The sequence below is a fragment of the Salmo trutta genome, unplaced genomic scaffold (assembly GCF_901001165.1).
Source record: "Salmo trutta unplaced genomic scaffold, fSalTru1.1, whole genome shotgun sequence".
Lineage (NCBI taxonomy): Eukaryota > Metazoa > Chordata > Actinopteri > Salmoniformes > Salmonidae > Salmo > Salmo trutta.
Genome location: NW_021822480.1, coordinates 202,612 through 214,267, shown reverse-complemented (window position 1 = coordinate 214,267; position 11,656 = coordinate 202,612). Strand labels below are relative to the sequence as shown.

The window sequence follows — 11,656 nt, the reverse complement described above, 5'->3', positions numbered from 1 at the left end:
TTCACCTCATGCTTTTCATAGAAATTAACCGGTTAATTTCTCCCATGTAATCGGAGTGGGTGGAAAATCCTGGTAAAACTGTTCCCCCCCATCAAACCCTAGGTTAGAGGCGCTACAAGCAACTCTGGGAGAGCTAGGACCTGATAGCAGCCTGCCAGCTAAAACAGGTTAGCATTGACTTATTTAACCGGAAAGTTTGGATTGTCACTGGGATATGAAGACCAACCGCCAAAACGATGGGCTAATGAGACGAGAGCTGGTTTCACATGTAAGCATTCACTAATAGGAAACCAAGTCAGTCAGGAGAGAAGACACCCAGCAGAGTAATTTAAATGAAAGTTGACAACCGTGATATTAGTTAGCACTGAAACCAATAACCCCGATTCTAGCAACATCCTCATATGTACCAACCCCAGACACTGTGTTCCACAACCATCAAGTTAAAATGAACTAGAACCCATTCCACATCATGTGATGCTACTAGCATAAATTGACCAACACTTAGCAAATGTAGCTTAAACACAGGGGTCAAAGTATTAATATATTGCTGAGGCCAAAGCATGGTTATAATGCAAAATAAATGTTGCCAAGTAGGAACCGCCAAAACAATACTGAGGACACAAGTATTACAGTTAATGTTTAATTGAGCCAAAACAAGCAAATGCAGTTACACAAACAAACAACCTGGACTAGAGTACCCATGAACTCTTGCATGGACCCCGAGCACCATGTCCCACGTCAGATATCCATGTTTGTGGTCAACGGGGGCTCCGATGAAGCGGTGAACAGTTCCTTAGAGGTAGCGTCGTCAGACGGGCCGGTCGCAGCTTCAGAGGTAGCGTCGTCAGACGGGCCGGTCGCAGCTTAAGAGGTAGCGTCGTCAGACGGGCCGGTCGCAGCTTCAGAGGTAGCGTCGTCAGACGGGCCGGTCGCAGCTTCAGAGGTAGCGTTGTCAGACGGGCTGAAACACAGGCTTCTAGCGAGGGCAATTTTGGGGCTTCACCATGTTTCATTGAAATGTACAGCTGTGTGTCGTCCGCATAGCAGTGAAATTTAACATTATGTTTTTGAATTACATCCCCAAGAGGTAAAATATATAGTGAAAACAATAGTGGTCCTAAAACGGAACCTTGAGGAACACCGAAATTTACAAAGATTGAGGATCTAGGGAGGGTAAGCTGATCCTACATCAGTGCACAGGGGAGACTTCTATCCAGAGCCAGGTACACAGCTAGCAGGTGACAGGCTTCAATGGCCTCAGCCCCCAAATTCTTTATTATCTGCTGTGTTAACATCATGAGGATGTCATCTAGCAACACCACTGTTACTGATATCTGTCTGTTCATGTGAAGGTTATAGTCGTCCAGCAATCTGCTCATATCCTCTCTGTTTATCCTCCTCTAGCTACCAACGGTCAATCATCTGACATTCTTATATCCTCTCTGTTTATCCTCCTCTAGCTAACAACGGTCAAACATCTGACATTCTTATATCCTCTCTGTTTATCTTCCTCTAGCTACCAACGGTCAATCATCTGACATTCTTATATCCTCTCTGTTTATCCTCCTCTAGCTTGATCCTAAATGTGATCAAGTACAGATTGGCCAACTCTGAGAGTTCATCTGTTGGGCAGAATGCAAGTGAGGAGTGTCTGATAGCCACTAACATGCTAGACTCTCTACTGGAGAGCCTTGACCTGTTGCCTGACATGAGCGCTGCCGATGAGATCACAAGGACAGAATGCCATACCTCTAACGCAATGGACAAGACAGGTTCACAGTCAGCGCTTGTGAGCCAAATAGAAATAAACATATCTGACACCAGTATCATAGTGAAAACTATAATGGACACATTGAAGACAGACGACCCAGAGATGACTTCAGCAGAAGAAAATCTGGATAGGCTCCTGTCAATTGAAGCCCTTCAAGATGCATCTGGCAACCTGATCGCAAAGGTCCATGGTCTCATTCAGGAGATAACCATAAGCCGCCAGCTTCAATCCATGACTGGCCACAGAAGCCTCTCTCAACCAGCGCTGCCAAAGCCAGCACTGAGGAAGCTGTCAAAGGACGATGCGTCAGAGCTCGTTTACAGCTTTGCCCAGACTTCTGTTAGCAGACTCCTGGGGCAGTGTTTGGGTAGGCCTATGCCACCCACCGCTGACAGGGTTTTGGATAAGGTCATCAAGTTGATGACAGACATGGTGATGGACAGCCTGACTGATTTGTCCAAGTCTGCAATGGAGGATGGTAAGTGAAAGTACCTCTTTTCATCTGCATAGGACTTCATTGTAACATGATGCTCAATACATTGCGTTTTATGATGTGAACTTTGCTGGTTGCGTCCAAAATGGCACCTTCTTCCATGTTTAGTGCACTACTTTTGACCAGAGCCAGACCCTATGGGCCCTGTTCAAAAGTTGTGCACTATAAAGAGAAGAGAATGCCTTTTGGGACCTAGTGACTGCTTTCCATTGTTGCGTCCTCTTCTCCCAGTTATTGCACCCAGGTCGGTCACACCAGCTTGCTCTTCTTACTTAGACACCAGCAATGCCGCAAGTGACATCACTCATGGTGTTGTCATGACGTTGGCCTGTGGGTAAGGTTTATGACCCCCCCATAAATACCTTTCTCCCTTCCCCTCTCTTTCTGACCCTACTGAAGGACTGCTGTCCTGAAGGAATGCTGTCCTGTTAAATATAGAGAGTCTGGGAACATCAAACAAATGGGGAAAGGAACCATATTTTGGTAATAAAACCAGTTGGAAATATGCTTTGGAACGTAATGAGTATGGATGTCAGTTCGTTTGTCATCTGAGACATTATGACTGATGACAGGACGACATAAACTGTACCTGGGAAAGTATACACCCTCTAGTTATCAGAGCCACATGGAATTGTTATGCAATTGAAATGTTTGATATTGAAATTGTTTGTTAGGAGATTAAATGTAATTTTAGCTTCCAAATGAGAGAATTGGGTTTTCATAAAGAAAGTGCCCTGCTTGATCAGTGGCCCACCCCTGTGAAGAGACAGGGGTTATAAACGATGAAACACATCCTTCCCCCTCTCCACTATATAAGCCTTTGACGAAAAGATAACCACATGTTCCAGTACGAGAGGTGTGCAGCCTCTACGTTAGAAGGACACACGTCAAGTACAGAACTAAGCCAACCTCGGCGTGAGCTTTGGTGGCGAATGGTATGAACTTTGAGCTTAATCACTACAGAAGTGATACTTCCTAGCCGTTGAGTTAGCAGCGGCCGCTGAAGACGTGGGCTAGGAAAGGACGGACGACGGATCCAGTCTAACAAACAGACGAAGATACCACCACTTATCCAATTTACCACCAGAGACATTCTTCCGAGGACAGGAAGATCTGTTGGCCAACCCGGCCAGCATCTACGACCAATCTACCGAAGCGCAGCTCAGAGTAAATATTTATTGCATTTTCCTTTTCCAAATGGGCGGTAATTTAGAATGCATAAGATAATGTATTTACGATAGCTTAGCTGCTGTTTTTGTTCCTAAGTCTTCCCGCTCTTTCATTCAAGCCCAACCCCCTTTCCTTTGTGTAACCAGCTTTCATACAGGTTCCGTCCACCAGGACGTTTTCTGTATGACATCATTTGTATTCTGTGTATTTGTAATTCTGTGTGATTAGTTTAGGTATTTAGTAAATAAATAATTAAACCCAATTTTGTATTGCTGATTCAACTTGTTAGCCAGGGTTCGTGAAGATAGCGAAGAATTTACAACTTTCATTATGAGACTGAAAATAAGATAAGGGTTAATATTGACTGCTATCGATGTAAAATATTACTAAGTATTTTAAGAGTTTATTCGGAAGATAACGGCTCTATAAACGTTATTCCGTGGTGCCCCGACTTTCTAGTTAATTACATTTACATGATTAGCTTAATCAGGTAATATTAATTACAGAGAAAGAATTTTATAGGTTAGCATGTCATATCACTTAATCCGGCATAGCCAAAGACACGACAGTGTTGTGGCTGACCTTAATGCTACTGAGGAATTCCCTGCCAGGGGCCTTAGCCCGGCTGATGTAAAGGCTGACGGCATGGCCCGCCTTCCCTCTGCCAGTGGGGAAGAGACTAAGAAGAACAGGAAGTGGCCCTTCCTACCCAAAATTGGCAAGATTCCAAAGATCAGGATGAAGGTAGGGGGCTCTGTGTTTTGAGATTACCTCTGTAAGGCAGGTTCTGAAATGTACCCTACAGATTCACTAAACCCCTATTGTCTCAGCATTAGAACAATGCTGTTGTCATTGTCTTTAGGAGGTTGAGTGAGGCCGCTGTAATACAATCCTAATACACATGGGAGAGAGTCAATGTCTGTGTACCCTATTCCCTATATAGTGCACTACTTTTGACCAGAGCACTATAGTGCCTTATGTAGCCAGTAAGGTGCCTTTTGGGATAGATACCATATATTTTACACAGGCTCAGCTGTCCTGATGTGTTTTGTCAACAGCTGTTCAAGACAAAAGGGGAACCGAAGAGCCACCCTGAACAGGATGCGCTGCCTACCAAACGTCTCAGAGAGACTCGTATTTCACAGAGTAAGTGATAAGCATCGATAATGTCAAATTGATGTATCACCCTCTGGCCAGCTTGTTAAAACAGTGACTACAGATACAGGATGGACAGAAAGGCAGACAGACAGACGGACAGACAAACACACACGTTCATTTTCTGATTATGAAATATTCTTATCACAGATGCTGAGTGTGAGGTTCCAGAGGTTCCATCCACTTCCCCACCCAAGAAGGACCTGACAACCACACTAGCCCCTGCTCCCCAGGAGTCCCAGTCCCGTAAACGCCCTCTCATAGTCAGGGTGTTACGAGCTATCTCCAGAGCCGTCTCTAAACCATTCAGAGGAGCTTTTGGGAAGAAGAATTAGCCAAATGCCTGATTTTATTACTATTTTAATCAGAGCCTTTATTTAATAAAACATTACTGCATTGATTTCTGTCTATAGTAGACTTACTGTTTGAGCAAGATAATGGTAAAGTACTTCAAACCACACAGTCAAATGTATTTATAGTGAAGCACTTCATATATTTTTTATTTTATTTAACCTTCATTTAACTAGGCAAGTCACTTAAGAACAAATTATTATTTACAATGACGGCCTACCCCGGCCAAACCTGGATGGATAAGATGAACAGGGAACACTTTGTAACACATTCTATGAAGCCCATATCTATAATGCATACACTCAAGTTTACTCATCATTGGGAAAGGTAGGCCAAACGGCCTTTACTCATCATTGGGAAAGGTAGGATGTGTGTTGGACACATCCTTTCTGTGCTCTAGCAATTTAAGAACAGATGCCTCCTTCCATCAGCCGTATGCACCTTGTTCAGTATCAGTCACTTTACAGTACTGTAGTTCATGATCTGGTTCTACTTAGTTTATGACATTCCTCCTCGTTCTTATAGGCTGGAGCAGACTTTGTTTGTCTCAAAATAAGACCGGTTTAAAATAGTTTTAGCCTGTTAAAGCAGGGTTTCCCAAACTTTTTTTTTCAAGGTGAAGGGGGAGGTTCAGACAGAGCTAAAGGACGTCCATTTTTTTTTGCACTGACCACAGACGTGGTCAAGTGTAAATATGACTTCTTACATGAGCCTGACAGTGCATCTCACGAAAGACTGAACACTATCTCAGGCTAACATAGTTTGGAAAGCAATTGGCTATTGCTTCAAAGAGAAGACAATGAAAAGACTAATCTGTCTTTTAGTTATCAAAATTCTCAACTTAATTGAGCGAACAGTATTTTTGGCATTGGCTATATCCCCGGTGAGTGTGCATATTCACTTTCTTTATCCCTGGGTCAGTGCCACTTGAAAGTCATATTGAAAAAGATTCTGCTAATCTCTTGATAAGAGAATTATCTATTAAAGGTAAATGAATCAATAGACCATGATGAATTATTAGTCATACAGCATGGTTAATGAATAATCAATGTAATGATCAATGTAGGGATCGATAAGTTTGATTAGTTCTGGAAAGTCCAGGAACCACGGGATAGGGAAAGAAATGTGTGTATTCAATTAGGAGGGACACCAGGAGACACATGGTCCTGGGAGTAAAAGCTTCAAAGCATTTCTAACCTTGAGGGAAAGGAACAGGCGAGCTCGGGATAGAGATAAACAGTGTGAGAAGTCTATGGGGAATGCAGGTCACCAACAGTTTGTGTGTAAATGCATGTGCGTAAGAAAGCAAGAACTATATAATGACTGTTTTGTTATCCTGACCTCAGAACGTTCTCTGAATAAAAGCTACAGATACCTTTTGCAGAAAGCTGAGTCCTTGCCTAATTATTTTAACCCATTGTCTTACAAACCTTGGGCATTAGTCAAGGCGAATTGATTATTGATTATTATCATCAAAGATATAAAATTCCTTTAACAATTGGTCCTTCGAGCGGGATCTCAAAAACTGCCGCTGTCGTTCCAAGGAGACACCGAAACCGTGCACGGGCGGATGAAATATCCGTAAATCAAAGACCTGGCCCTTTACTGTGGGTTCTTTACAGGCCGGTGGCAAATTGGTATGCGACAGAGGTGGTGACGAGATTCAATGAACATTGAAAAACTCAGCTGCAAATGATAAGGTTATTAGACTTTATTCATACTTTTGGGGAATAGCACCTGTATGATTACATTAAATAAGGGGTGAGTGATATACCTATAGGTTTGCATTGCATGGTAAAATGAGTGATACACCTGTATGTCTGCATTGCATGATGGAATAAGGGACACAATTGGGTGTTGGCATTTGATGAGGAAGCGATTGTTGAGAGTGTAAGGCAAAAGCGAATGTTGTGAGTGAAAGGTACTCTGGGTATTAGACGCTGAGATTGATGAATGTTATAGCTGGTGACCTGGGCTCAGAAGTTCGTGTGGAGAAAAATCGGTTTTAAAGGGAATCAAGTATTCTGCGCGAATAGAAGACAGGAATCAGTTGTAAATTCAAAATCTCATTGATGTAGAGGATTTTAATGTACTCTGGGGGTTAGACGCTGAAAGTCGGGAATGTTATAGCTGGTGACCTGGCTTCAGAAGTTCGCATGGAGAAAAATCGGTTTTAAAGGGAATCAAGTATTCTGCGCGAATGGAAGGCAGAAATTAGTTGTAAATCCAAAACGACGAATTCGAAAACGACGCAGGGTCCGAAATCGACCCTGAGCAACTGTGGCCACTGCATAAAACTAAACTAAGTCTTATGGTGAGAACCTGATAACGTAAAAGGGTTAAAAGTCCATAGGGGGATAGTCGGTACCTAAATACGGCTTTGGGTCTGATATCTATGGGTGAAGTGAGACCTAATATGGTGGAGTGAGATACAGGTATTGGTGTCAAGAGTTACATGAAGCAACAGATAAATAGGCTGTTAACTAGGGCTTTACGACCCCTGGAAAGTAGTTTATAGTTGCATACGTATGCAACCTAATGTCTGATCGACAGTCCCCGCTGTAGATAAAGTTTCGAGAGAGATAGAGTGATTATGCTGGGATGAGTGAGTGCGTGTGAGGAGAATTCTGTCAATAAATCGCGAGGAAAAGACAGACAGTAAAACCTAAATATAAAACGGGTTGCAGTGTTTGCCTATGAGTGAGATAAAGACCGGGTTAGGATAGATACGTATAAATCATTCTAGCAGAACTACTCTATAATTGAAAAGAAGGTTAATAACGAAAACATATTGCTAGAATCAACAGTCGCAAGAAAAAAGCCGTTTGTCCTTTTTGAGCGATGAGATAGAAGCAATTTGTAATATAGAATAATTATTCCCCAAATTGAATAGAAGGTTCATAACGAAAACATATTGTTAGAATCAACAGGCGCAAGAGACATCATTAATAACGATAAAATAGAATACACCTAAAGATTAACAACGAGTAGACACTGATCGTATTTGGTTCGGAGTTGTATAAATTAAAGCACATAGTTTAAGGATCTTACGAATAATATTTCTAAAACTCTAGATTGGGAGAAGAAGCAGAATAAATACGAGGGTACTTTAACGACATGGGTAGTAAATCCTCTAAGGAGATCCCGGTATTGACGGGAGTTGAACGTTTTATGCTGGGAAAAGATAAAAGGAACATTTATTTTGGGCCGAAATGGAGGAAGAAATACGATTTTGATGGGTGTTTGAATGTTGAAAGATTGGAATTAATGTAAAACAAATACATAAGGTCAGTGGGGGTAAGACGGAGAAGCAGCGCACAGAGGGGCTTGACACCGCTCGGGTTTGGCTGGCAGAAGCTAGAAAGAGAGCGGAGGGGGCCAAAAGTAAGGGAGTTACTAAAAATGAATGTTTGGGTAGCCAGGAGCAGACAGAGAGGAGAACAGGATTTAGCAAACTTATTGAGAAAAGTGAATAGAGACACTGTAGACAGAAGGGGAAAAACAGGGAGACGCGCTGACAAAGACGGAGAGAAGAGGTGTTTTAATTGCGATAGAACAGGACATTTCACCAGACTGTGAACATTGTATCCGAGCAGGAAAGAACTACCGAAATTGTAAACATGAACAATAGCATTGTGGTTCAGTGGTAGAATTATTGCCTGCCATGCGGGGGACCCGTGTTCGGATCCCAGCCCAGGCACCATGGGACTAAAATTAAATGTAATTATTGTTATGTTTTGACTGGAACGATACGGTTGTTAGTGTTCGTTTAAGATAGAAACCGAATGTTTTGATAGCTTGTTTAGTTTAAATAGGAAGACAGATTCTTTCAAAATAATAGCGAGGCGAATTCGATAAAGTACGTTGGTTGTGGTCTAAATGGCCTGCTTAAAGGATTTATAGAGAATGGGAGTTGTATTTGAATGACGGAATCAAGGAAAAGGCAGTTACTTAAATCTAATGAATTATAAGGAGCGGAAATTAATAATTGCGACAGAATTGTGGCGATATACATGATATTTTTTTTAAACCCTTGGACATTTCATAAGACTATAAACCAATACCTAGAGAGATTAAAGGACGTGTCCAACGCTAATAGTGGGTTAATAGAACCCCCGGTAGTGGATGGATTTGATGCCCCGTGTTATCAGCAATTAAAAAATTGCTTTCCTCAGTTGAATGCGTCCCGAGATAAATCGTGCCACCAAACAGAACCTCGTAGGGGGGGGGCTAGCAGATTTGAGGGAAGTAAAGAGATATGCTGTACACTATGAGCAACTTGGCAAAGGGGAGAAAGAGAAGAAGGAAAGGAAAGGAAAGGAGCAGAATATCTGATGGCCACTCTAGGAGAGATTGCAGGGAATGGTAGAGGTGACAAAAGAGAACAGAATAGCAGGAAAGGAGAGAAAGAGGAATACGAGTGTTTCAATTGTCACAAGCTAGGACACCTTGCTAGACAGTGTAACGCACCGTGTAACTGCTGCAGGGGGGGAAACCATTCTGGTAGAGATTGTAACAAAAACAGAGACAAGCAAGGCCAGAGAGGGAGTAGAGACAAAGAAAAGAAGGTCAGGCGCCCCCAGCCAGACTCAGAGGAGGAGGATGGGGCATGACTAACTATGGAGAGCGGGGGAACAGACACTAGTGAGGGGAAGGACGATTTTCAGAATTTAGTTATAAACAGCGATTGTGAAGTTTTTGAATTGGCTACAATTGATTTGGCAGTACAACAAGAACAGAAACCCTATTTGACACTAACAGTAATGGGAGAGAGAATCAAATTTCTGTGTGATACTGGGGAGTGTCTTGTTTTCAGAGTTTTAATAAACACATTAAATTCTTTTGATAGGGAATGTTCTGGGAACATGGGATATAAAATGTAGATGAAGTTCTAAGCCTTAATTTGTTTAATGTAATAAGAAACCCGGTTCTGAAAGGGTGGTATGACTTGTTGACCCCTCTGGTGACTTTTCCTGTGTGGTCTGATCAGCCACATTGAAGAGCCATTTGGATGGTGAATTAAGGTCATTGGTGATATTGATTTTAAGGGAATTTGGAGAACTGATAATTATGATGGAGTTAAAGTTCTTAGACACAATTGACAATTTGAACCAATGAGAAGACTAAAAGGGCAAAGCCTTAGACTAAGGGTAGGGTTCCTTAAGTCTATTTTCCTAGAACAATAAGGGTAAAATAATTTTTTGGTGGAGGAAATCAGATTAGTCATTTTGATCTGATTATGTAATTTGAAAATATTTTGACCAGTAGCAGGGGTATTTTTTACATGATCTAGATATGTTTATTTTCCCTTAGGAAGTCAGCTGTTGTTGAATTCAGTGTAAGAGATTTATGAATATATTTTGTTGTGAATAAGTTTAATAATGGTAGACTTATGTCAACAGGACAGGGATACATGACATCTGTAGGTGATCCAGGATTATTGAGGGTATCGAGATAAATTTAAGTAGATATGCAATATCTAGACAGGTTGATTTTTCTAAAGTTCAGGAGTGCAACCAAGGAGACATTTAGTCAATATTTGGAAACAACCCAGATTTGATACTTTCTGTTATGAGAAAAAGCTGGAGACAGATAGAAGGGCAGACAGAGAGATCCTCCCCTGCACTGCTGAAACCTTGAGGGTTGGGGAGTAGCAGGAAGAAAGAAGGGGGGCCAGCAGGAGTAGATAGGAAGAGAATTTGGTTCACTTAGCTTTAGGATATTAATTCATGGAGAGACTATCGGCTCCATTGGCAGGCATGTATTTTAGTTTTGATTTTAAGTTTAAGTTTATGTTTGGTAAAATCGCTAGGAGGAGATATGATCATTTTGTTGAAAGTAATTGTTACCCTAACTAAAAGAGCAATGAAAGCTTAGTTGGTTTCAGGTGTTAGACTCTGAACCATTGCCCAGACACTATTCTGCACAGTAGGCCGAAATAGTAGCATTGACTAGAATTGGTGAAATAAGAAAGGAGAGAAAAGTTACTATTTACACAGACAAGCACATAGACATTTAAAACCATACAAAGCAGCATAGATAAATCTTAAAGACGATAAGAAACTAGACAGAGAATTTTTACAGAATAGCCGAGGATGAAGGCCCCAGGGAGAATTGGACATGTGGCAAATGAAAGGGGGCATCCTACAAGAGAAGATCTGACATAAGGATAATTTACTTATCCTACCAAAGAAATTGTATGGATACGCAGCAATATTGATACATAGGCTAAGCAATGTATCAAGGGGAAGGAAGTATAGTAGAGTAGTTAGGAAAGAGTGATGGCCTAGAGGATAATTACTTAAAAATAAAAAATACATTTGTAAGAAGATCCATTCCAACATTTGGAATTGGACTTATTGAAATATTCCGAAAGGAGGGGAAGAAGGGATGTTTGACAAGAATAGATAAGTATAGCAAATGGGTAGAAGCGTTCCCAACTTACTTGGTTGGACATGATTATGGTAGCTAAAATATTAAGTCAAGATATTATCCCTAGAGTTGGTTTACTAGGAGCCATCTCTTTAAATGATGGATGACAGTTTAACCTTTTGGGGATAGGGGGCAGTATTGAGAATTTTGGAAAAAAGATGTTCCCATTTTTAACTGCCTCCTACACCAACTCAGAAGCTAGAATATGCATATTATTGTTCAGGTTTGGATAGAAAACTCTGAATTTTCTAAAACTGTTTGAATGGTGTCTGTGAGTATAACAG

The 11,656-nt window shown here is 41.4% G+C and overlaps 1 long non-coding RNA gene and 1 pseudogene across 1 annotated transcript; one reads left to right on the top strand and one right to left on the bottom strand.

Annotated features, from left to right (window-relative positions):
• Positions 1 to 626: 626 nt before the first annotated feature.
• LOC115182381 (polysialoglycoprotein-like) overlaps positions 627 to 11,656 on the bottom strand; it is a 60,370-nt pseudogene continuing 49,340 nt past the window's right edge.
• LOC115182386 (uncharacterized) lies at positions 4,124 to 4,817 on the top strand. The gene is made up of 3 exons (XR_003873728.1): positions 4,124 to 4,178; positions 4,493 to 4,580; positions 4,740 to 4,817. It is a non-coding gene; the product is annotated as an uncharacterized LOC115182386 (long non-coding RNA).